The sequence below is a fragment of the Ceratotherium simum genome, chromosome 7 (assembly GCF_057802395.1).
Source record: "Ceratotherium simum simum isolate JZ-2026a chromosome 7, ASM5780239v1, whole genome shotgun sequence".
NCBI classification, from domain to species: Eukaryota; Metazoa; Chordata; class Mammalia; order Perissodactyla; family Rhinocerotidae; genus Ceratotherium; species Ceratotherium simum.
In genome coordinates this window covers 13,772,897-13,799,223 of record NC_141906.1, presented here as the reverse complement: position 1 = coordinate 13,799,223, position 26,327 = coordinate 13,772,897, and the positions used below count along the sequence as shown (strand labels likewise).

Below are 26,327 nucleotides of genomic sequence, written 5' to 3'. Positions count from 1 at the left end.
CTTGGTTAAAAACATGTTCAGAGAGCAGCTTTTTAGGGGAATATTCAAATTTATTAGCCCCTCTTAGCAAACTGCCCCCTAAGCCCCCATATTGTTTCTAATCTCAAGTTAAGAAAAATTTTTCTCCAGCAGGCACTGAATCACTTTAATGTTGACTCTTGCGCTGCTCTACTCCACCTTCAAATGTAGCCAGTCAATTCAGCTTTACTACTGTACTATAAAACTGTGAAAGAACCATAACAGCATCTAAAAAAGAGCTGTTGGCACTATATTAGTTTAGAGAAAACCCTAAACTGAATACTAATGCAAAATTTAATGGTAGTTTGCCTAGTTGCCAAAAGAGTTACAATAATTATTTTGCCATAATATGTAAGTCATCTTGAAGGCATCTGAGAATATCACTGTGTAGGATTCAGAATAAGTCCCCAAAGTGTCATTGTTCTCTTGGGTTTGGGTTTTTTCCAATATAAATAAATCATCAACATACTACCTTCACTGTAACACTGTCTTCAGATAAGAGGATTGCCTTATGAGTGAAGAATCATTATAAAGAGATCACTCTGCTTCTTTAGTAAGTCAGCTTCCTTCATCGGCATCCCATATGGATCCACCTCACACCAAATTCCACTTTACAGTGAATATTGTGATTGTGAGGTTCCGGTAAAACATTCAAACAGAATCAATACAGTTTTACTTCCCTTTTCCTTTATACAACTAAATTTTTAGAGTTGAAAAGTAAACCAAGATCAAATTTAGACACGTTGTTTGAAATTAGGAAAGATGAAACACTTCAGCACCAGACAAAAGCCCTGATTTTAAGAGTAGGTTTTTGCCTTCCCTGAAATGCCTAGCTCAGGCGGTGTATTTTTATGCCTGCAGATATTGGCATGTTTCAGATTTAAGATTATGACACACCAACTTATTTTGAAATTTTTTAAATCTTCCATTGCACATGTTTCAAGTGCTTCATGACTATCACTGATAATTGAGCAATTAACTTGAAATTACCAAATGTGCTGCGATGGCACAATATGTAGTAAGCAACATGAAAGAATAAAGAACAGAGGAACTTAATACAGTGAAAAAAAGTAATAAAGGGTAAAATAGGCCATAATAATAATAACAGTACTAACTTTTAGTGGTCCCAGGTCTGAGTGATTTAACGCTGCCAGTAAAGTGGTTTAATGAAACAAGTCCAGAGTATTCCAAACTTTTTAGAGCAGTTTGTTCTGGTGCTACAAAAAGGAAGCTTCTTTCTAACTGGTCTTGTGTAATATTCAGGGATTGGTCCAAAAAGTAAGTGTGGGAGTTTCATTAGACAACAAGCACAAAACAATTAGGTTAAAAATCCTGACATGCAGATTCTTAAGAAATACAAGCTTGCAAAAAATAGATGTAAGGTCTCCCTTTAAGTGTGAGACAGACAAAGCAAAAACTCTAGGACTAAACATGACCTCAAGAAGTCCTCGAGCTTTTAGGAACATATTTTCAAATCAAAAATTAAGATACATGCCTTGACATCAAGAGGGAAGGCTGAAACAGCTGTACTAGAAAAACCAGAACGCCTCTTCAATGTTCATTCCATCAAGGTCTCTAATACTGGGCTTTTCTGGCTAAAACCATAGTGTGACTGTGAAGAGTAGCTTTTTAGTGCTTACATATAGCCAGTGAAGCAAATTCCATAAACCTAAATCCTACCTTATTTCAGTGGCAGGCCATCTTAAAGGTTTGCAAGAAAAACCAACAATTTAGAAAGTCAGAGAGGGAAAAGAGATTCAAACTACAGCAAATAAAGGAAACTATTAAAAACATTTTTTTCTCAAAATTCCATCAATATTGCTCCAAAACACCAGTAGGAGATTAAAAATAGGCCAGGCTGTGCTTTCAGGTATAAATTAGAAACAGAAAGTGGAGAGAGCAGACAGAACAAGTATCTAAGGGCACTAGTATATAAAACTTAAAAGCTTAAAATGTAATGGATATACACATTCAGATTAGCAAAGTGCTTTCAATTAAAGTAGATTTCTGGCCACAGTTCACAAATGTATAGTAGCTGTGTGTATTAATGTAGATACTTCAAATGTCAGTATATCTCTAATTAACATGAGCACACAACTGTAAAACTGAGAAGGCACAATTTTAAATTCCTTACATTCCCAGCATTAATGCTTTCATGGGGCAGCTCCCGTTGTCATGGAAAATGGCATTCAAGCCCTATTTGTGGATTTTCACAGCTCATCTTTTTTATTTACCTGCTCTATGTCAAGATTAGTCTGGAATATTATTTTTTAAAGATAATGCACTTAGATCTACTTGTCCTTAAAATCACAGCTGTTCTTGCTGAGGGAGCTTTGGTATGGGCTATACTCCGTTCGAAACAGATTTCTTTCCATTTTAAAATACCACAAAGAGATGAATTTGTGATTCTTTTTGTTTGTTTCCTAAAATCTATGCAATTCAAATTTCAGCTGAAGCATGACATGTGGCAGTTTCGGAATAGGGGGATAGGAAAACGTCAGAGAGGAGCAAATGATCTAGGAACATGGGGAAACCAAGTGATAGAAGGCTCTCTACAATTTCCTTCCTCAACTTTTTGAAAATATTTGTACAGCAACCAAATGGAGACTGAGATAGTGATCAAAAACAACAGAAGAAAGAGCTAAAATTCTCTCTGAGAGAGGACAGCTTAGTATTATAGAAAGAGCACTGAATTTATACCACGGATCCTTAAGTTTGAGTCCTGCTACAATGCAAAAATGAGGATAATTCCTACTGATCTCACAGAGTTTTTACAAAATTTAGCCAATTTAATGTCTGCAAAAGCAAGTTGATACAAATTAAGATACTGTTATTATCATTGCCTCAAGCATGGGGCTAAGCAATAATCACTTTTTGTAGCAGACAATAAAATACTTTTTTACCTTTTCAGGTAAAAGTTTGCTAGTAGAGACCATGAACAGAGACAGAATTTTATAAAAAGGAATTCATTATCAAATTACTAAAAAGGCTTGGGTATTCTGAAAAAGCAGGATATCTAACAATTTATTTCTGTTTTGTTTTGTTTTAATCAATCATTTGTTGCCCTGGTAAAACTGAATGGTCAGAATTACGTAATTATTAATTAGAGATAAAAAACTAAATGTGGGATATTAACATGCAAAACAAAGTCTTCTTATACAATGCCTACTTTGGGAAAAGAAAAGGGTAGTTTTATTTTTTAAAGAGAAAAAAAAAAACTAGAATAAAATGTTTTCAGCTTCTGAAACGATAACCATTTTCCTTCACAGTGTTTTCCTCTTCTGACCTAGGTAGTGAGTAGGTAAGATTCCAATCGGTTCTCACACACCCTTGGTGTGGCCCATTCATTATGGATGTGCAAAACAATATCCCACCTTCCTTATCTCACAGACTGGCTTCTGCACACCTTACTAAGAAACCTTCCCATGGCCATGAGGTATAACTTTCTGCCTTAGATCATTTAGCAAATAAGCAGTTCCAGGACGTGGAAATTAAAGTTCCCAAAAGGAGCCATTGTCACTGATCCCATTTGCTTGTCCTTAGGCCAGACTAGATAAATATTTCTATTGTTTTAGCTGTCTCATCATTCAGTGTAAGTGGTGCACAGTTTCCGCAATAATTGAAAGAAATGAGAACTCAAGCATTCTGGATGCCATTTTATCTGATTTATCTTAGTCACAGTATCCTCCTAGATTTCTTTAATAAGAAAGTTCCAGTCAGGAGATGGCCCTAACAAAGTTTGAGACGACTGACCAAAGGAAAAACAAGGTCCATGCCCTAAACTAGCATATGGAAATTCTCAAGACTGGAAAACAATTACTTTAGGCCTGTATGATTAGCATGACTTCTACCCAAGCAAGCAGACAAAATCTGACTAGAAGATTTTTGAGTATTTTTTTTAAGTTGAACTCCAGAAATAACCATACAAAAACAATATCCACAGTGCCCCTTCTATTTTTAGCCTCTTTCTTTGTTAGGGCACACGAAAAATTTCAGCTAATTGGATCACCTCTGTTCAAAGCTAGTTTATGTATGTCCGGTTGGGTGGGGGGAGGAGGGGAAAGAAGTGAAGAATTCAGGGAACAGAGCCTGTGGGTGACGAGAAATGTAAACTACATTTTAATGAAGGCCATCTTGGTTGAAACGCTGGTAATTATCTTGTATTTGTCATTTTAAAAATTTAACCATGCTAAAAACTTACTAAAGGGAATGATTGAATGATATGAGAGAAGAGAGAAAGGAAGTAAAAGAAAGGATAAACCATCAAAGATAAGTTTTGGACAGCTCAAAATTATTTCCCTTCACTCAGATTTCTAATAGGATAAGTTCAGCTCCTTGAAATCATCCTCTTTCTTAAGAATCCTTCAAAGACACTTTACATTTCTTTCTTCGCCTTCTTCACCTTCTAATCCTCACTATGATGCCTTGCACAAATTAAAAGCTTATATTTAATCCAAAGGAACCATGTAGTTTAATATTTTGTGTTTCACATAAGAATTAAGTCTTCAAATAATAAAATGTGAGTTGATAGTTTCATAAAAATAACTTATTCATTCTTAAAACATTAAAAAGATACAAAATGTATTAAACTATATTAAACACTCAACATCTATTTTTTTTTTAAGTTGGTTCAAAATGCCTGCTCCAATCAGTGCTACTACTAAAAGAAAGGTAAAGCTGGTTTTAAATAAGTTTTCACTGCTTTCTGCTTAAACATTGAACCACTTAAACTCTAATTTATATCATTACTTTTTTCAAATACTTTCCTGTAAGTATATTTTCTTAAACTCCTTTATAGGAGTACACTAACAGAGGAAAAGTTTCCTATGTCCTCATTGTTATCAAATGTAAAAGACCCCTTTAGATGTCAACGGTTTACAACAATGTAAACATATCATATATTTTAAACTCCAGTTATTTAAATAGTCTTATATACGTACAGACATTTTTAATACCTTTCACATACTCTGAACTACCTCTATATTAATAAATATATACCAATTTAAAGTACTTTGATCATTAAAGTTCATTTAATTTTTTTCTTGAAATTTACCTTCTTTCCTGAGAAAAAGCATCTTTATTCTCCAAAACACCATGTAAAACATAACAGCGTTTTAGGGATGGTGAAGGAGGCAGGAACACTTCCATTTTAATATATCTTCTACATTCACTAAATGAGTCTTTGGTTCATTAGTCTAGTATATATTTTGGTTCGTTAGATTAGTATATCATCTCCTCATGTACTGACAGCTCTTTGAATCCTGTATTATCTCACATCTTTTCTGTGAGCACAGGCACACAGCACTTTTCAAGTAAAGACAACCAGAAGACTGGAAGAAGTTCTCAGGGTAAATTATTCATGTGTATATAGACTAGCCACTTTAAGGTAATCCTACATTGAGCCCCATCTTCAAAAAGTAAAATATTTATTCTTTCAGCTTATTGTAATGGGCCCTGCCATTGTGTTATTTCACTAGAAATCACAACAAACTGACGCTTTTTTCACCAGCTGATATTTTTTCTATACTCCTCTTAAGAAAATACTTATAAAAAACTAACACTTAAAAAACACTTTAAAAAAACTAATAAAAAGTCACACACAAAAGGAGTTAAGAAAGTGTTTACAAACTATAACTGTTTCATTACACGAGAAGAGTAACAAATAAACCAATACTTACAAATATGCACAGAAAATCAGCCCCAGCACCCAGAAATCACTGGTAAATTGCCTTTGAATTCATGAAAATGACCTGAAAATTTAGACAGAATATGAAATGAAATGAAAAGGATGAGCAAATTGTATTTTTATGCTTTATTTAAAAAGTATATATTCTGGCTACAAATTACACTATTTTTAACTCAAGCAGTTGTCCCCATCTCCTCTAACAACTTTTTCCAAGATGATAATATCAAAAGAAACAATTTCATTGTCCCACATATAAGAATACAACATCTCCATCCATTATAGCTTTTAAAAAAAATTGTCAGCAATAAAGTAGGTATTTAAAAGTACGAATAAGTAAAAACAAAAGGGAGAACACTTTTTTAAGGGAATAAAGGCTTACAAGTTACATTTAAAAAATATATTTAATTTATGTCTGCAAGTTAAAATGAATCAGCTTCATAGAAAATATCTTGGATGTGTCCAACAAGAATACCTCGTAGGTAGAATAAATGTGAAAGGATGCAGTTTTTGTTCTACCTATGGTGTGGAACCCATTTAGATGCTTAGGCTATATACAATGCAATCTGTATGAGCCACAATTCAACCCAAAATTCTTTTGCTTGCACACACTTTAGTTCTGGCTGAAGAGGTAACAGATGCAACTCAAACACACAGAGCTAGCCTTGTAAAAAGTTTTAACTAGCACAATGAGTCACTTTATGCCTCTAAATATCTATGGTTTCCTCTCTCCAGAACCCCCATGCATTAGAAGGTAGTTTGGTAGTTTATTTTTATTGTTTGGTCTAAATACAGCACATTTTTAGTTCCATGCAAACAAAGAAACTTTGTTGCAAAGGCTGTATTCTTTCCAAAATGTGAGGATGGCTATGAGTAGTGTTCAACTGAAAATAATAATGGAGCTTGGGTTCCTAATTTAGGTCAGAAACTTTCCTAGACTCTGGGGATTGGTTTGATTCAATCTGCATTTTTTAAACATAGCCAGTAAACATCTAGGTTAGTTAACTAACCCAGTTAGTTAGCTAACTAGGTTTAAATAAAATTCATTCTGAAAAAAAAGATGGATCTTGATCAATATCATTTGTAGGAACCACTACTCCCAACATTGCATTTACAGCTCAAATGGCTATAATATATTATGTATCAGCATCTGAAATTAAGTTGAGATATGAAATAAATATCTAACTCAGCCCTTCCACAGCTCCTATAATATGCTTTTGCTTAAGTGACCCAGGTAATTTATTCTATTTTCTAGTCAAGATTGATAGATAATCAAGTCCTGGGCATTTGGACAGCTTTAAGTATCTATGGCTAGTATATCCATTAGGTTTCTTCACCAGACCTCCTTCTCTTTGCAGGGAACGGTGCCTCAGGCCTTCCCCAATCCATTTTCACCAGTTTCCAGCAACTCTGTAATGCCTACTTCCATGGATGCGAGACGTTCAGGAGAGTCTGGCCAGGGGAAGGCAGGGCTGTCATTTCATTTTGGTATTACATCCTTTTCCTCCTCATGGCTTTCTGATGTTTCTGATCCAGCAGAGCAATTTTATCTGTGACACTACACAACCCTATGTGGACACACTCTGCATACTACTCAAAGCCAGCAAGAATACTGGTTCTAATATAAACTATTCTCACATCTTATCCTACCTTGAATCATAAATTATAATTTCAAAGTTGTCCACAAAATAAATCTATACCAAAATGTTGTATATCCAAAAGCCTCAACTCTGAAAGAATCGGAAAGAGTTTTAAAGTACTTATAGATTTTTTTGAATAATCACACCCTATCTTTCTAGCAACTATTCTTTTAAAAGCATGAACTAGAATTATGCAATATACACAATACATCTCATTCCTTCATTTGCATTTAAATGATGGGGATAAAATAAAATGCATCCAGAAAATATTGTGGCTGACGCATATCTCATTTTTTAAATCACTGGACTCTTTAGGAGTTAAGACCTCTAACTCTGGAAATATTTTAAATTTGGAACAAGTTAGATTGCAGACATTCAGGGCAAATAATATTTTAATATACATCAATATGAAGTCAATAAATTTCATTTGTCATATCAATGCAGTCTTGCTACATATGTTAAAAGCAACTCTGAATCTTATTATCAACTGATTTACACTATCGGTGAATTTTTTAACAATTAAAAAAAGTATAAGCTTCTAAAATCAGAGTTCATTATTACAAAAAAGAAAAAAAAAAAAACTTTAATGCATACTTCCTCCTACAGAGAATTTAGGAATAAACAAGCAACATTTTACAATGGGCAAAGAGTTAAGAATTAACTCCCAAGAATTAACACACAACTTGAAGTAAACTACTTCTTTAAGAACTAGAAAAATTTAAGCTGAAGAATACATTTCCAAAATAAAAGTAGTCACTTTGGTCCTGAGGGCAGCACAAAAGTAAGATAGAAAAGGAAATGCCAGAGCAAATCACCACCTGTTCTGGAAAATCACAATCTGTTTAGTAAAATGAATCCTCAGAACACCCAATCACCATGGATTGTTCCATTCCTGTTTGCTCATTCATTCATTCAGCAAGCAGTGACCAAGGGTTAGAGACTGTACTGGACAGTATGAACACGAAAATTTTAAAAAATAAAATAAACCATTATGTTGTAAACCTAAAACTAATACAATGATATATGTCAATTATATCTCAGTTTAAAAACAAGTAAATAGGCAAACATGGCCTTTCCCCTCAAGGATTTTTCAAACAATCAGTAATCCAACCTGGCTTTTACATCTGACCATGGTGGTGACATGCTCCATTTTATTTGGTTGTCAAGTCTTTGTACATCCTTTATTTACTAAATAAAAAGTACATTTCTACAAACACTTCAAAATAAAAATGCACAAAGATATAAAGAGGAAATGTACAAATGAGGAAATACAAATATCCAATAATATAAAAATATGTATAATCTCCCTAATAATCAAAAAATGTAAATAAAATATTTTCACATACAATATTGGCAAAATATTTTGTATACTGGACAAAAACTAGGATTGTTGAGGGTGTGGGAAAATAAACTTTCATGTACAATTGATGAGATTAGAAATTGGGTTCAACTTTTCTGTATGGTCACTTGACAGTAAGTGTTAAAATTTTGATGTCAATATCCTTTGAGTTCGCAATGTTATTTCCAAAAATTAGCCTAAGGAACTAATTACAAAAATGTTAAAATATATATACATGCAATATGTATGTTCATTACAGCATTTTTATAGCAGCCAAAAATTGGAAATAACCTACCAACTGGATAAGTAAATTATGGTACATACATATAACACTACCCTGTAAACATTAAAAATTATGATATAAAGCTATATTTATAGACATTAAAAAGATGGCACAATATATTGTTGAATAAAAAAATACAAGATGTATAATAAGAACCAATCAATTTATAGAAAATTAGAATTTTTTTTTTTGAGGAAGATTGGCCCTGGGCTAACATCTGTTGCCAATCTGCCTCCTTTTCTTTTTTATCCCCAAAGCCCCAGTACATAGTGGTGTATCATAGTTGCAGAGTTGTAGCTCTTCTATCTGGGACACTGCCTCAGAATGGCTTGAGGAGCAGTGAGTAGGTCCGCCCCCAGGATCTGAACCAGAGAACCTCGGGCTGCCGAAGCCAAACGCGTGAACTTAACTGCTACACCACCAGGACTGCCTAATTTATAGAAAATTAAATGTGTATACACACACACACACACACACACACACACACACACGCAAGTTTCACAAAGTAAAGTACAATTTAACAAAAACATTAACACTAAATGAGATAAAGGCTTATTTTTACCTTCTTATTCTTATGAGTTGGTGTTATTTAGATTTTTTATTTTTTTATTTTTTATTTAGACTTAACATATCTAATTTGGCCCAAAAATAAAGCTATTCCTAAAATCCAGTATGTCACTTATACATTCAAAAGTAGCCACCCAAATCCAGGCTAATTTGCTATTAATCTAGCAGCAAAAGCCAAATATTAATATTAGTTACAAAAAGAAAAACCTATGAATTACAAGGCAACTTCAAACAAGTATCTTGACATCAAACGAAGAAACCATAAACATTTTCACAAAAGCGTGTCCCACTCTACCAAAACTAGGTACTAGATCAAAGGTAAACAGCAAATAAAAACAGTGCCACCTCCCTGTATAATTACACTTTAAAAGCTTTCAAGCTGAATTTTTAAATCCTGCTTAAAGCTGTCTCTAAGCCACACCCATTTCTTTTTTTATCCCCGTTCTCTTATTATTATTATTTGATTTAGCAAGAAGGTTCAAGCATTAAATGGGTGGTTGGATTAAATGACCTACCAACTCCCGAGAATCAAAGATTCTAACGTGTTTTAAAGTACTAAAGTGCTTCCAAAAACACCTGTAACCAAATTTTGTCCACCTTTACATTAAATTGTAGTATCACATGTTTAAAACTCAACTTAAGGATTAAATAACTTTTTAAATTTATTGATGCATTGAGTTAATAACATCATACAATAATGAACCACTGAGTTAAAAAACTGCCTTTAAAGCATTTATTTCCTCATCTAACTTTTGGAAAGATATCAATGCCTGGTCTTTTATACATCAAAATAAAAATTAGAGAGACGTTAAAAAATAGCCTGTGTGCTGTGGCCAGCCCTGTGGCGCAAGTGGTTAAGTGTGCGCGCTCTGCTGCAGCGGCCCGGGGTTCGCCAGTTCGGATCCCGGGCACGCACTGCTTGGCAAGCCATTCTGTGGCGGTGTCCCATATAAAGTGGAGGAAGATGGGCACAGATGTTAGCCCAGGGCCAGTATTCCTCAGCAAAAAAAAAGAAAAAAAAGAGGAGGATTGGCAGATGTTAGCATAGGCCTGATCTCCTTACCAAAAAAAAAAAAAAAAAAAATAGCCTATGTGCAATTCAAATGGGTTTTCCTGGAGATGTGATTTTGCATTAAAACTTCTATTCTCCCCAAAGCTGCATCAATTTAAGAAAAATGCAAAATCCCCTTTACTGTTATCACTTTTGCTATTTATAGCATTACCAGGCTAAAGCCATGTTTCTTGAACTCCATAATTCTTAGTTTTCCTTTTGTTCGTAATAATTATACTAAATCATGTAGAATTTGAATTAACTATAAAAAAATGAAATGTGAGATTCATCTTTCAAAGGAACTGATACCAAGCTAATGCCCAATTTTTTTAATGCAACTGCTAATAATTAAGAACATCACAATAGTGAATGGAAAAATGAGAGTTTAGTTATGGATGTTTATATCTTATAAGGCAAAAGTAAGAGTGTTTCTGAGGTGTCAAGGAAGACAACTTGAGATGCTAGCTAGTCCAACACTCTGCTTTCCTGGAATAAGAACCTATTTGCTCAAAGAAATAGAAATTTCCCCTATTCTTAAAGATCTCAAAAGATAGTTATTATTGAAGCCTACTCCTAGTAGCCTATTTATGTATTCTATGCTGCTCAACCTACATCTTCAATACGATTTCAGTTTTGAGCACCACAATTTAGAAAGGACATTGACAAGCATTCAGAGGAAAATGGCTAAAAAGTCTTACAGGAACCATGTTACATTAGAATGGTTGCACATTCTAGATGGTTAGTTGGAATGAACTTTAGAGATCATATAGTCCAGTGATTCTCCAACTGTATGGTCTCAGGACTACTTTACACTTCCAAAAATTATTCAGGTTCCCAAAGAGCTATGGTTACATTTATCAATATTTATTATACTAGAAACTAAAGCTGAGAAAAAATGTAAATAGTTATTAATTCATTTAAAATAAAATAAATGATTAAATAATAATCATTTAATGATGAACCTATTACACGGTAACATAAATAACATACTTGAAAAATATAAGCATATTTTCCAAAACAAAAAAATTAGAACACTAGCATTGTTCTGCATTTTTGTAAATCTCTTAAATGCCTCGTTTAATAAAAGACAGCTGGATTCTCATAGGTGCTATTGCATTCAATCTGTTGTGCTATGTTGGTTTGGTGGAAGTATATGAAAAATATCCATTTTCACATAGATATGAAGTTGGAAAGAAACAGTGTTTTAATAGCCTTTCCAGATAATTGTAGCCATTCTTCCTTGATACTATATCAAAATTTGACAAGTATATAGTATATAGTTTCTCAAAGGTTAATTGCAACATGGAATCTGAAACCTGAATATCAATGAACTTTTGTATTGCTACTTTAAAACCCACTGGTCTTTAAATTTATCTTTTACCCATGCATGATTTCATAACATCATTCATTGGTTCATTTGGAAAATATTGGTTCACTGAGTTGTGCATATCTTTGAAATATTGACATATTTCATTATTCATTATTTTTTAAAATCATATTTGTTAATATCACCACCTATCTTAGAAAAGTTTTTAAGTATTAGGAAGCCATCAAGCTCATGGTGGTGGGTACAAGTTTTCCAAACAACTAATTTTCTCTTGAAAGCTCAAATTTTATTATTGACAACAAACAGTGTCAGTTGCTTTTCTTAAAATGGCAGTCTTACTTTGCTCATTCTTGAGAATATGTCTGCCAAGCATCCCAGCGTGAATAACCACTGTATGTCTGTTAGTCATTCTTTCACGCAAAAATTATATTCTATGAAAAAAGCAGTTAGTTCAGCTTGCAACTCAGTCACACAAGTGATTTTCCTCAAGATAACCATCGTACTTGGGTATGTAGCATAAGTGCTTTATGCATACTTCCCATTTCATCACAGAGTATTAAAAAATATCCTTAAAGGTCAAGAATTAATAAACAATTTTTACTGCTTCATCTACAACATTCTTAAGCAAAACTGGTTTTTTCTTTCTGTGAGTGGTGATGATTAAAAAAAAAATTCAATGACTACTAACATAATTTGGTGCCACTGCCTTGATTCTGCTAAGGTGCCAGCAGTTTTGCCCAAAATTGCTTTGCAACCTCACTTTAAATGTCAACACAGTGAAAAAGGCAAATAGCATCTTAGTATTATGATGAAAATAGTTTTGACTTTTCAGACCCCTTGAAAGGGTCTCAAAGGTCCCCATGTGTCCACAGACCACATTTTTATAACTGCTTATCTACTATGATAATCCATTTTGCAGCTAAGGAAACTGCCTAGTTTAATATTTTCAAGCCAATGAAGAAGAGGTAATATCTAGCACAGTGAATGTAATATGGCAAATACTAATTGAAAGTTAGTTTTTCTTTGTTCTTTCCAAAAGAAAGAACAGTATTAGTGAGTGAGAATTACAAGGTGGTGGATTTTAGCTCAGTCCAGACACATCTTTAAAAGCAGTGGAATAAGTTGCCTCACAAAATAGAGATCTGTTGCTGGAGTTGTCAAAGTTAAGGCTGGATGACTCTTTGCCAGGGATGTTGTAGAAAGAACTTTCTTACACTGAGTTGAAAGTTGTGCCAAAACTTAGCTGATTATATAATCATCTAAAAAGCTTTCACAAAATTTGAATTTCTGGGCCCCACCCCAAGCTTACTAAACCAGAATCGCCTTAAGTGGGCCAAGAGTTTCCATTTTTTAAAAGCTCCACAGAGGACTGTTAAAGCCAGCCTGGCTATAGATGGTGTTCAAGAGCTGCCATACCAGTTCTCTTCTGAAGTCCCTATCACTCTAAGATTCTACAATTTTGTATTTTAGCCACACTCACTGGGAAGTACACCGTTACACTTAACGTAACAGTTCCTAAGCCTACTTTAACACATTATTGATGGTCAGGATCAAGGTATTTCTGGGTCAGATGAGGAGGAATTAATGGTGCACATTTCCTGGGCCAACCAGTTCACCTCTGCCAACATGTGTAGCAAAATAGTACATCAGAGATAGAATTGCCTAAGTCTGACACATTTTCACAACTGCCAACACTTTATTGCTCTCCTGAAATAATTCAAGATCTATCTGTGAACAAGGATGGTCAGTATAAAAATAGTGTCTACATGAAAAATGAATGAGATTATTTAGAAGACAGCATGTCTTCCACTTTACAAAGGCAGCTTATTGCTACAAACCAAGACCAAAATATAGACCACAAACTTCCAAAAACTATTTACAGAATAACCGTGTGACTTAATCCCTAAAATTCTTGCATTTTGAGGTCTTGACTACAGAAAAATTCCATATACTTCATAAACACAACGTTAAGACAGCAAGGCCCCTTGACCAGAATCAAACAAAAATTTGGCAGTAGGTCAACAAGAAATTTGCAATATATTTTTTAACTTTTCACTCAATAAACTTGTTCTCTTTTATCTCTTTCTTCATGTCCCCTGCTTTTCTTAGCAAAATACTCTTCTTTGAAATAACGCCTCTTATTGTACTTTTTATATCTCTTTTTTTCTTGCTGCCTATCTGATTTCAGACATAATATGGTATCAGCTTAATAACAAAAGTCAGAGAAGGTCTTATGTGAGTAGGACTGTAGAAAAAAGTGACTATCAAAAAATAATCCTCAGACTCCCTATATCAGAACCACCTGGAGTGCTTATTAAAATAAATTTTTTAAAAAGACTGTTGGGCCCCACCTGGACTTATTGATTCTGCACTTCTGAGAGGATGGCCTAGGAATCTGTTTTAAAGCATAGCCCCCAGGAAATTCCTATGCACACTAAAATTCAATAATTGCTGGGCTAAAAGGTAACTGTTAAATGTGAGTAAGTTCACAAAAAACTTTTGTGCATAAACAAAAATTTTGTAACTCTATAAAATGTTTTATCTTACTGAAAAGATTCTCAATAATTTTGGAGTTCCTACTTTTTAAAATAAAATATTCTCTTAGACGTAAGGAGAATTAAAAACTAGACATGGAATTTAACTTAAAAATTAAGTTTTAGTTATTGTAGGGTGGTAGTTGTTGTTTTTTTGTTAATTTGAGAACAATACAAGCAATTCTCCAGCAATCCAGTCAACATTTCTGAGAGCCCACAGGATGTATAGCATGAATTGGGATCTCTGGGGATACAGAACAATAAATTTCTATCTCAAATCTCCAGCGACAATTTGGATTCATTGTAAGATAAATATTATAATTAGAATAGTCTCAGCATTTGCAGAGCATTATCATACCCAGAAAGAGGAGAGGACTCCATCCCTGCTGAGTTTTCTCTCCCTGAGTCCTTGTTCACAAAATAAAGTGGCAGAACATTTAAAAAGTAATCATTTAACAAAAGCTTGCAAATAAGTACTAATTTTTTAAGCCCATAAATCTTTTAAATCAGTCTACTATTTTCTATAGGGTAAACTGATAGACAAATGAGGCAGGGCTGGTCTTTATACTTGTTCTAGGTAGTTAAATCAAGATAAATTGAAAGACATCTAAAGAGGGCCCATTTTGATAATCATTTTTAAGAAACTCTTCTTGTTACCACTCTCAGTGCCACTCCCTCTTAACCACAAATAATGACTTCAGTAATGGGGCTCTGTAATTTAAAGTATCAGGCAAATAACACCAAGTTACTTAGATGAGTTGACACCGCCTGTTGCACAAATATGTACTTAGGATGAGATTATAAAAATAACAGCTGCAGTATCAACTGGATTCAGACCAGACCAATTTGTGTGAATGCAGAGAGTCAACATGGTCTGAACTTGCTACATAGCATGTATGTAACACTTTATAGTTTTTAAGCATTCCTCAATTAGTGATAGAAATTGAAAGGTGGAGAGATGCTAAAAGAAGTAGAGAAAAATAAAGATTTGGTGCCTACGGGCTAATTATCAGAGTCCTAATTCCTGGAGTAAATCACAGTTACTCATCATTTACTGAATATTTGCTCTGTGCCAGGCACTGTGTTAAGCACTGGAAAAACAAAAATGAATGAAGTAGAGTTGGTGACTTCAAAGAGTTCACAGCCTGGTAAAGGAGACAAATAATTACAGCTTTGTATGATATACATTAGGTGAAGAAAACAGATTATAATACTATATAATCCCATTTTCTGAAATAAAGAATATGCATAGAAAATAGGGATATGACCATTTACCTCCCAAGGTTTTTGTAAGGATTAGAGATATGCAAATACTTCCTAGATGGGATATGTCTTCTATAAATGTATTTTCCTTTTTGCTTTTTCCCTGAGATTACGTTGAAATGTGCCCAAGTCACAACTTACACAGATGACTGGTGGCTAATATAACCACCCACTTTTTAAAAAAGAATGTCTTAAGGGTACATGACCCCAGAGCTGTGTCTTTGGCAATGCTACCCCATCATCACACTCAATAACTACACTCTGCATATCTGCAGGGAGCTCAGTCATACACTATGGATTAGTCCTTCCCAGACCTAATTAGGTTTTTCACCCTCTCTCAAAAACACAGAAATAAATAAGGAGAATCATGTAGAGAGATCCTGCTTATCCTTTGACTGTATATTCTTCAAAACAATTTAAAGATTTCACTGTAAAGTCCAGACATGATCTGGCCTGGCATCTCTCAGAGATTGTTTTACTTCCTAAGTGAAAAATATCAGGGATAGCAGGATGAGATGTGCTCAAGTTTACAGACAAGGAAACAGACACATAACTCACTTAGGACCACATGACAAGTTGGTGACAGGGCTTTCATTTTAAGTCAGAGTTTCCAATTACTGGGCTTATATCCATTCTGTGAGGAACATAAACGTCTCCTGTTACTTCATCTGTAAAATGGGATACTTAGCATTCACTTCTCCCATAATACATCAGTTTCGCTACTTTGCTCTCCCACTTAGCTCATTTGACAAAAGACACTTTGTAAAATGGAAAGGGATTAAACACCTAGATTTTTAAATACATTTCTCCGGTGCCAGCGCCAGCACCTTCCCATCTCCCCCAACTCTAATCAACCACAATTCCTATATCTTCTTGTCCTGGAATTTTCCTAATTTCACTTTCTTTTTATGATCCACGACGAGAATGATAGAAGAGTGTGTGTGTGTATGCGCGCGTGCGGGCGCGCGCATGTGTAGATATATGTAGGAAAAATACCCTGCTACACACTACATAATTCTCATTTTCCTACATTACTGCTCTCATGCCAGCACTGGGACACTGCCTTTTTCAATGTGAGGAGATAGAAGAATGGCACAGAGCTCTCCAATACTCAAATCCCAGCATTAAATTTCACCCCCATCAAGCCTGTTTCTGCAGAATTTACAGTAAAAAAAAAGACTAGGCATTATTTAGCAAATTCTAGAGCACAACCATTGTTCAGTTGATATTTATTTTCCCATTAAATCCTCATAATTACTTTGTGATGGGATTACAATCCTCATTTTATAAGTGAAAAAGCTGAAATTCAATGGGATTAAATATTCACAAAGGTAAAAGTGGCAGAGTTGGCACTCAAATTCACAATCACTGGTTTCAAAGCTAGTGCACTTTCATTTAAGTAGCATTCCTTAATTTCTGATCCTAGCCCTTTCAAAACCTATTGGTCTGATGCTAAAAGAGCTTCTTTTAAGAGATTCTAAATCACACCATTTCTGTACACTGATCCTACTCCTGCCCTTCAACCACAATAGTTCTCTGGGACAGGCACTGTGCAAAGTCCACACATCAGCCTATAATTCAAAACTTCCTTCTTGCATCTTCTATCTCAGAGTAGATTCCCAGAACAATTTTACTGGACAGAGGTGTCTTTCTTCTAAAAAAAAATGAAAATATTTACCACGTATATCACATACACAGTAGGGAAACTTACAAAACTTAAAGAGAAATATTCTAAGGTCAAGGATGTTATTTTATGCATTAAATAAATAATTGAAATTTTAGGTGATTTCAAAAAGTAAATATACAAGTTTAATTTCTTTCCAAGAATAAAATACAGTCATGTGCAGCATAACAACATTTCAGTCAACGATGGACCACATATACAACGGTGGTCCCATAAAATTAGTACCATGTAGCCTAGGTGTGTAGTAGGCTATACCATCTAGGTTTGTGTAGGTACACTCTATGATGTTTGCACATCAACAAAATCGCCTAACACCACATTTCTCAGAATGTATCCCTGTTGTTAAGCAATGCATGACTGTGATATAAATAAATTATAGGTTTAAAATATGTAATATAAATATTATAAAAGTAAAAAAATTAAAATATACATTAGCACAGGAATAATAGGCAGATCAATGAACAACAGAAAATCTAGAAATAGATGATAGTCTATAGAAGAATTTAATATATGATATAGGTGACACTTCAAGTCAGTGGAGAAATGATAAACTATTCAACAATGATGCTGGGAATGGGTAGACATTTGGAAAAAAAATAATGTTGAATCCCTACCTCACACTTTACACTAAATAAATTCCAGATGGATTTTTTTAAGTGTAAAAACTAAAAACATAAATAATCTTCAAGAAAATCTAACTATTTGTATAATCTTTAGATAAGAAAGATCTTACTAAGCATGACGTTTAGAAACCAAAAAAGATTAACCAAACTGACTACATTAAAAATTTTAAACTTCTATCCAAAGAAAAGGCCATTAACAAAGTTAAAAAACAAACCACAAACAGAAAAAAGTATATTTTTGGTATGACATGACAAAGAGAATATTAAGAGCTCCACCAAGTCAATAAGAAAAAAAAAAATTGGCCACAAAAAAAATGGAATAGGGGCTGGCCCCGTGGCTTAGCGGTTAAGTGCGCACACTCCACTGCTGGCAGCCCCGGTGCGGATCCTGGGTGCGCACCGACGCACCGCTTCTCAGGCCATGCTGAGGCCACGTCCCACATACAGCAACTAGAAGGATTTGCATCTATGACATACAGCTATCTACTGGGGCTTTGGGGGAAAAAATAAATAAATAAAACATTTAAAAATAAATAAATAAATAAATGGAATATTTACAAATGAGAAAATGGCAAAAGCAAATAAGCTAAAAAATGTATTTAATATCACAATTAATTTTTAAAATGCTAAGTAATAAAACAATTCATATCTCAATGCAAGATAACATTTTAGCAAAGATTTAAAACATTGTTAATATTTAATGTTCACCAGCATGAGGAATTGGGCACTCTCATTCACTAGTGAGAATGTAATATAGCACAATCTTTCTGTAGAGCAATTTGACAATTCTGCATTCCTTATATCACTTATGGAAAAAAATCAAACAATATGGAAAAGTGTAAATAAATACTGAAAGATGCTGTTTCCAATATAGCCAAATTTTAAATGTACACGTCCTTTGATACAAAAATTCTACTTCTATATTATCCTAAGGAAATTATTGGACAACTGGGCAAAGGGCATATATACAAAAATCTTCACTAAAGTATTATTTATAATAGCAAGTAGCTTGAAACAGCCAAAGGTTCATCAACATCGGAATAAGTAGGATGCAACCACAAAATAGAGTATAATGCAGTCTTATAATTGTGGCATATATCCATATTTATCAACAATAAAGATATCCACAGCCTATTGTTACTTGGGGGGGGGAAGGCTAAAGAAGCATATATATTTTTTCCATTAGTATAAAAACATATAAATTATTGTATAGGTATGAATGAATATGAACACCAAAAAAGGATATACAACAAAACTTTATTTATGAATAACATTCATATGCTGATATCTATACATATATATGTATAAATAGAAAAAGAAATGATATGCAGCAAAAAGTTATTAACGAGTGCTGACATTGTAATTAAAACTTTCTTTTTTCTCTATTCATTTCCTTATTGTCTGAATTTTTTATAAGCCTTGACATTCATTTCTTCATAATCAGAAAAAAAGGCTTTTTATTTAAAAATTAACGATTGAGTAAAGATTTAATTAAGATTCAAACACAACTTTTTTTAAACCAAATTATAACCTCAAAAAATGATGTTGAAAAAGATAATCCTGGGGCTGGCCCGGTGGCACAAGCAGTTAAGTGCGCACGCTCCACTGTGGTGGCCCAGGGTTCGCCGATTCGGATCCTGGGCACGCACCGACGCACCGCTTGGCAAGTTGTGCTGTGGCAGCATCCCATATAAAGTGGAGGAAGATGGGCATGGATGTTAGCCCAGGGCCAGTCTTCCTCAGCAAAAAAAATACTAAATCTAAAATGGTAGGTTGTAATCTACTGTGGGGAGAAAATGACTAGATATACCCTGGTTAAACAAATTCAATGTGTGTAAATATACATATTATACATGCATAAATATATATGTAAATATGTTATATCTATAACACATATAGATATAAATGTGATATACCTATATTATGTAGTTATCCATTTATATCATAAATGATTGGGCCTTTATACAAAGGTTTTAGGAAACTGGCATACCACGTTTCCACAAAGTTTGTAGAAGTTATAGCGATAGCATGATCTCTTATTTGGTGATATTAGCACACTCTTCTTAAAACAGCAGTGTTTTAAATTTGGCAAACTTAGCGAGAGCCTTCAAAATATCCATCACTTCAACCCAGCTGCACTTCTAGGAATCTATCATAAGGACATAGTCATAAACATAAAAATAATTTTTGCACAAATATATTTATCCCAGCATTATTTAAAATAATAAAACCAAAGAGGCAGGTTATAGATGCTATCTATGTAAAATAAGGATAGATATAAATGTGCTTACATAAGTATTAAAAAAAATTCTACAAGGATACCCAGAAAACTCTGCATAGTGGGACGAAGATCTTTACTTTTCACTTTACATGTTTCCATATTTAAATTTTGAACATGAGCATGATTACTTTTATAATTTAAAATGCAAAAGAAAAAATGAAATAAAATGGCAATAATAATAATTTGAAGCAACCTATATCTAAAAATAAGGGAAAGTTGAAGTAAAATATAGTACACTCACTAGGCACAATATTGTGTGATTATTAATTTTTTTATTCAGAATCCTGCATAGTAACAGCATGGGAAAATGCTCATGTCACGATGTGAAGAAAAAAAGGGATAAAAATTATATTTACATGCTTTTTAAAAAATAAAAGCCAATGCTTAAGAAAAAGACTAGGAGGAACTATTAAGCTGTTAACAAAGGCCGCCAGTGGGTATGGGACGGGATAAATTCTTTCTCTTCTTTCCACTTTTTGTATTTTTCTAAATTTCCATAATGCTGAACATTTTTAATTGGAAAAAATTAACTAAGCAGAAAAAAAGAATGCAATTCTAGGGGGGTCGGCCCAGTGGCATAGTGGTTAAGTTCACACACTCCGCTTTGGTGGCCCGGGCTTCACAGGTTCAGATCCCCGGTGAGGACTTATGCACCACTTATCAAGCCATGCTGTGGCAGGCGTCCCACATATAAAGTAGAGGAAGATGGGCATGGATGTTAGCCCAGGGCCAATCTTCCTCAGCAAAAAGAGGAGGATGGGCAACAGATGTTAGCTCAGGGCTAATCTTCCTCATCAAAAAAAAAAAAGAATGCACTTCTACTATTTTATACAGAGTTCACACTTGCAAATATCACTTTCTTGATCAACATTCAAAGAGTTTTTTCTGAACTGTAATTAGCATGTAAGTAAATCTCCTTAATTAGTAACGTAAATTCTATATCTTATATCTAAAACTAAGGGAAAGTTTAAATAAAATATAGCCCATTATTAGAGATAATATTATGTAGTAATCAAAACTTTTATTTGGAATCCTAGGTAATAGCATGGGAAAATGCTCATGTGGCATATATCCACTCTATTGTATAATACAGTTTTAATTTAGCCAATAGAATTACCTAACTTCTTTTGAATCAGCAATATTCTTCTGAAGGTACGGAATAAGATAGATTAACTACTTTTTCCTTGATAAGTAACTTCAGTTTCTTCATTGATAAAATGCATATAATACTATTCTGCCTCACAGATTTGTTGCTAAGGTTAAATAAGATAATATATGTAAAGCAATTAGTACAGTCTCCTGGCACTTAGGTACTCAATAGTAAATGGTAGCAATTGTTACTATCATGGGCATGGCTGCTCTTAAAACATTTATTTACTCTCTTCTTTCTATTAGGATAGACTGTATGCAAGACTAATCAGAATGAAAGAAGAATGTTTTCTAAATTACAAGTTGAGATTTAAGTATTAGAATCAACTTAAAATAGTTAAGAGTGTGCAAAAAATACAGAATTATATCTGGGGAGTTACTTATTTAAACCTTATTCTGCAAATAAATGTACATTTTTAAAAAAAAGTAATATTTACTATTGCTATGCTCAAGTAATTGTAAGCACACAGAACCTCAAAATAAAAGAAAATCAGCTGTACTTACATAGCTAACCTCCTAGAGTAACAATTACATTGTATGGTATGAGTGTTGTACAACCTTCTTTTAACCTTCTTTATTTTATTAAAATAAAATAATCCTATTACCTACCTCAAAAGGTTTTTAGGATAATTAAATGAGATGATCTATATAAAATATCTAGCAACCTGTTGAGCCACAAAGTAGTAAGTGCTCAATAATTTTTTTGGCAATTATTAGCAGACATCAGCAAGCTTTTTCTGTAAAAGGTCAGATAGTAAATAATTTAAGCTTTGAGGGCCATATGGTCTCTGCTGCATCTACTCAACTCTGTCATCATAGAGCAAAAGCAGCCATAGACAATACATAAGTAAATGAGTACAGTTGTGTTCCAATAAAACTTTATTTACAAAAATAGGTAGTGGGCTAGATTTGGCCACCTGGACATAGTTTGCTGAACCCTGACTTAGTGGATTCCCCAAACGGAGATCCTCTAAATGGCTCTCTAATCTTTGAACTTAGGAATTCTCCTTCAATAATCATACCTTCTAGATCAGTGTTTTCAAAGTGTATTTTATAGAACATTTGTTTCCTGAGATATTAATAAATATTACACCTCAATAAGATTCTCTGATCATAAAAGTTTAGGAAATTCTTGGTAGAACAGATTTTATATCTGCAGAACTTCTTTATACATTAATGTCTTTGGAAATCTCCAAAAAGAGCATACAAATTGCAACTCATTGCATCATTTCAGCAAAAATTTTTGAATGCCCATCCACTTAGTGATGTGGATATATACATAAATAAAATATGCAAAAGTCTCTGCCTTCATTGAGTTTACATTTTAACAGGGAGCCAAAAAAGTAAACAAAATAACTAAGTAATATGAATAGTATTTTAGATGGTGATAGGTAATACAGAGAAGAGTGAAGCAGTTGGAGGACAGGACACGCCAGAGCTGAAAACATGATGCACAGGATGTTCAGAGATTAAATGTAAATGTACAAATACTCCAATTTTAAAATCCTCTTTATATGTGGTTTATGAGACACTTCTAAACCATAAGGATACAAAAAAGATCACAGTAGGTGGATTAAATATATATAACATGCAAACAGTAACCAAAAGAAAATTCTAATAATATCTAACAAGAACGGCTTAAAGGCAAAGAGCATTTCTAGAGATAAAGAAAATAATTAACTATAAAGGAGTCAATTCACCAACTATATATATATAACATATATTGTTAAGATATAACAATTCTAAATTTGTATGAACCTAATGACATAGTCTCAAAATAATCAGCTAAATTTGGCAGAAATATAAAGCACAATAGATAAACTCATAACCAGAGTGAAGATTTAAAATACTTCTGTAGATAAATGATAAAATAAGTGGACTAAAACAAAACAGAAAAAATACAAAAGATTTAAAGAATACAATCAACAAATTTGTCTTAATTGACATATTTAGAATGGTGGACCAAACAACTATGACAACTGCACAATAAACATTATTTTTAAGTAAATATCATACAATCATATTTAATGGTAAAATGTTAAAAGCTTTTTCTCCGAGATAGAGAATATGACAAGGATGCCCACCATTACTACTTCTACTCTTAACATTGTATTAGAAGTCTTAAACAGTATAAGAAAGCAAGAAAAAGAAATACGAGGTATAAGGATCAAAAAAGAAGAAATCAAATTGTCATTATGTGCAGATGATATGATTGTATAGGCAGAAAATTCAATAGAATCTACGGATAAAGAATTAAAATTAATAAGTGAGTTTGACAAGTTTTTTTTATGCAAGAGTATTGTACAAAAAAGTATATATACAACGCCAAACAAAATAGAACTTATAAATAGCATTTATGTAAAACCATTACAAATATGAAATATTTAAGTAAAACTTCTAATGAAAGATATGCAAGACCTCATTGCAGTAAACTATAAAACATTTCTGAGAATAAGTTAAAAGACTTAATAAGTAGAGGGCTATACTATGCTCATGGATTAGAAGATTCAAAATTGTAACTGGTTCTGGCAAATATTTCATTGTAAGTACGTACTAAGCATCCTGTGACCCTCTGCTTCAGGATCTTCTCTGAAGGCTATGGGAGTACATTTAGCCCAGCACAAGCTCAGCTTGGAAGTCAGGGGAGTAAATGCCCCTACAAGGAACTCTCCACCATATTGAATAAGTGCTCCAGACTCCCTTCCTTCAGGAAGGCATTCTGTGCTCTTCTCTGAGGTCCTAAGAGGAGTCAAGCCCCCAATGCCTAGAGTGGTGACCTTAACAATGGCTTTTCCTTCTTCCTTGTCTCACTGTTACCACTCCCTCTCTTCTACTTCCTGGGATCAACCTCACAAAGCTAACTGGGGGGCCAGCCCAGTGGCATAGTGGTTAAGTGCACGTGCTCTGCCTCGGTGGCCCAAGGGTTCACAGGTTCGGATCCCAGGGGCACACCGACGCACCGCTTGTCAAGCCATGCTGTGGCAGCATCCCATATAAAGTTGAGGAAGATGGGCACAGATGTTAGCCCAGGGCCAATCTTCCTCGGCAAAAAGACGAGGATTGGCATCGGATGTTAGCTCAGGGCCGATCTTCCTCACAAAAAAAAAAAAAAAAGCTATCTGTACCCTAGTCCTTGTCACAGGCTCTTCCTTTGCTGGAACTCAAACTAAGACAACATACAAACTGGTTTTTATCCAAAATATATTAAGAACTCCTACAAATCAGTAAGAAAAAGACAAGCAGTTGAACAGGAAAGTAAGCAAAAGCAAAAGTAAGCCAAAATAGTAAGCAAAAAAAAAGTTAAAAGTGAACTTCACAAAAGAGGATTTCCAATGGCCAAAAAACATATAAAAATGTGCTTAACTTCATTGAGGTTTAGGAAAATGCAAGTTAAAATCATAATGAGATGTTACATCATACCCACCAGAATGCTAAAACTGCAAAGACTGATAATCCCAATAATGAGCAAAGGTGTATGACAACGGGAACTCTCATGCACTGCTGGTGAAATATAAATTAGCAAAACAGTTTGGCATTACCTAATATAAATAGAAATACCACATCCTACAATTCAGCAATTCCACTTTTAAGTATTTACCCAAAAGAGATGCAACCAAGTTACAAGAATTCTTATAGCAGCATTATTCATATTAGCCCCAAACTGGAAATGTCTGCCAACAGTAGAATAGATAAACTATGATATAGTCATACAATAAAATACCACACAACAAAAATGAGCAAATTGCTGCTACACAAAATAACAAGGATGGATCTCACAAATATAATATGAAATGAAAGGATCCAGACACAAAAGGATATATAATGTATGATTCCATTTATATAAAGTATAGGAAACAGGAACACCAAAACTATGTTGTTTAGGGATGCATGCTCTGGACATGAAACTAAAGAAAAGCAAAGAAGTGATTATCATAAAAAAGAGGTAGTGACAACTTTACCTTTGGAGTAGGAAGGGGAGTAGTGGTTGGTAGAGGAGCAAGAAGGACTTCAGCAGTGCTAGAAATGTTCTATTTCTTAACCTCGATGGTGATTACACAGATATTCACTGTATGATAAAACATCTTTGTTTTGTGCATCTTTCCACTTGGATATTATATTCTATAATACAAAGACTAAAAACAAGTTTTTCTGAAATGCCTGACATTCAAACACAAGATAAGCAATCTAATACAAAATGATAAAAATGCAAACTAGGAGACTGGTGTTAAGATGGCAGCGTAGATGGACTCTGAAACCACCTCCTCCCATGGACACAATGGATTTACAACTACTCTTGGAACAATTACCCCTGAGAGAGAACTGAAAACTGGATAAGAGGAACTCTCGCAACGAGGGACAGTCCTGACTGAGGTGGAGGAGACAGAAATTCCCTTCTAGAGAGAAAAAAAGCCCCCTTCACAAGCCACAGCACTTCACAGCCACCCAGGAGCAATCCAAAGGTATGCAGCCTTCCCTGGAGGAGCGTGGGAGCTAAGCAGGACAGCATTACCACTATAAGCATTTTTTGGACCCAGCATAACCGAAACAAGTGTAATAATAGCTGGCTTTGCTAGCTACTAACAACAACAGGGAATACCCCTAGAAAAGCTATGAGACATAAGGAAAAAAAAAAGCCAGCTCTTAAAGGTCCCATGTACAAATCCACCCATTTTGGAAAGCAAGCTAAAATCACCAGAAAGAAATGTGCCCAGTCCTTTGGTGAAAAGAGACTCACCTGATAGGCTCTGAGTGCATCTTGGTGAGAGATGAGACCTCTCCAGGGACTGAGACATTGGCGGCAGCCATTATGACCTGGTGCAAGCATGCTGACACAGGTGCTGGCAGATCCCACTGGAATTCTTTCCCTGGCCTAGGTAGGGGTCTG

The 26,327-nt window shown here is 34.2% G+C and overlaps 1 protein-coding gene across 2 annotated transcripts in view; it reads right to left on the bottom strand.

Annotated features, from left to right (window-relative positions):
- Nucleotides 1–26,327, bottom strand: part of SOX6 (SRY-box transcription factor 6) — a 582,258-nt gene that overhangs the window by 472,867 nt on the left and 83,064 nt on the right. For both annotated transcript variants that reach the window (XM_087433166.1, XM_087433167.1), the window contains exon 2: nt 5,697–5,768. The gene's annotated coding sequence lies outside the window, so the exon portion shown is untranslated. The remainder of the gene's footprint in view (nt 1–5,696; nt 5,769–26,327) is intronic.